Genomic DNA, 1,819 nt, shown 5'->3' with positions numbered 1-1,819 from the left:
TCTCTGTTGGTACGACATTGGCCAAGTACTTTCATGTTTTTACCGCTTTCCTTCAGTCTCCCAAAATCTGAACCTAAAGTACTTTAAATTATGTTTTCCTTTTCTTTAGTTAAGCAACATCGGTAGCGTATGGATTTTATCATTCTTCATATGTAAATTCATGCTCCAAATATAGAATATCTTATCACACTTTAAGTGGTTAGTCCTGATGCTTACATCTTTATGAGGTTTATTGTTTTCTTGGTAATGGATCACATTATTTTTATAACAAAAGAGAAAATCAAACAATTTTGGGAGTGAGATCAAAAATTTCGTAGAAACGGTGTGTTTCTCATTAAGCAAACTTCATTTGATCTAGAAAGAATATAACAGTTTAAATTATTTCCCTAAAATTTCATGAACTTATCCTGTCCTTTGATAGTTTCTTTTGTTCCGGAAAATATATTGTTGCATTTATGAATGCTTAAAATTTTGTCGTATAAAAACAAACTTTGTTGTTTATTGTACTGTTTATTTTCTTTTTCAATATGAATCTTTTACTCATTTTTTGCTTGTAGGTGTGCCAGTAGCATATTGGTGAGATAAAAAAATACGAAGGATGCCTATAATGTGTAGATTTGATGAGTGTAAGATCGTAACACTACTATATCTCTATTTCATTGGTACAATTATTCATGTCATAGGCAACTCGAACTGCATATGACCATACATCCTCAAGATGCACAAGCATTTTACAGGACAAACTTAATTGTCTAAAATCCTTGAACCTTTTAAAAATGCTAATTCATTTGTGATCCGTGTATTTTGTGAATTTAAGTTTTCTGGGTAATTTGAAAAAGTTCCACGCATTTTAGGAAAGTGTGAGTGTTGCTGTCTTGGCAAAATTTCGCTAAGAAGGAAGAAGGCATACCATAAATGTTTCAGATATTTCGACATGATATTTATTGCACTTAAGTTGAATAATATAATGTCAGCTAATTCAGATCTCTACATAGTGATGAAAACCAAAGCCATACTATGTGTGAGGATCCATTTAGGTTTGAATGTCACACCCTGATTTAGAGAAACATATTTCTGAATATCCTTTGTATTAGCAGATCTATCTGTTTTTTGTTTCAAATTAAAGAATGCCAATCAAACGAGCGCTAAAAACATATATTTTTCTGATATTTGTGAAAATATAGCGAGATTTAGCAAGTTATTTATTTTTTTGTCTATGTAGTTAACAAATTATAAATCAGTTGGAGAAATGCAAAATTCATACAACTTAACTATTCTCAACACCTAATGCAGCCCACAACTTAACTATATTTATTAGTTCACAAGGAAGTTATTCGAATACAACAATATATATAAAATAAATTAATCTTTCAAAGGTTATCTTTTCATCAAAGAGTATTTACTCTCAAGTTTTGTCTAGCACACGTAAAGTGCGTAAAGAAACAGTCTGTGCCGAAGGCACGGGTCATGCCTAGTTTCTGAACAAAACACAGTTTGGTCTCAACAATTTTCTATTTGCTCTCAACAATTTTGTAAATGTATGAACAAATTTGTTTTTGTTCACACATAATTAAGAACATAATTATATATGTTGTCACAGTTTCAAAAGTGTTGTCAACAGTTTCAAAAGTGTTGCCAACAGTTTAAAAATTTAGTTTTTTTTACATTATTATTCCCGAGTGGGTTTTTTTTCGTATTTGGACCCAAATCTCGGGTTTTTCTTACATAGTTTCTTTGTTGATCCTGACGAAGATAAAGAAGTCATTTGAGAATTAGCCCTAATAAGTGCTAATAAATTTAGTATTGGACAATAATTTGG

This window comes from Eschscholzia californica, unplaced genomic scaffold (genome assembly GCF_041429995.1).
Source record: "Eschscholzia californica isolate CP2 unplaced genomic scaffold, dmEscCali1.0.p SCAF_1, whole genome shotgun sequence".
NCBI lineage: Eukaryota > Viridiplantae > Streptophyta > Magnoliopsida > Ranunculales > Papaveraceae > Eschscholzia > Eschscholzia californica.
Note: the sequence above shows the minus strand (reverse complement) of the source record.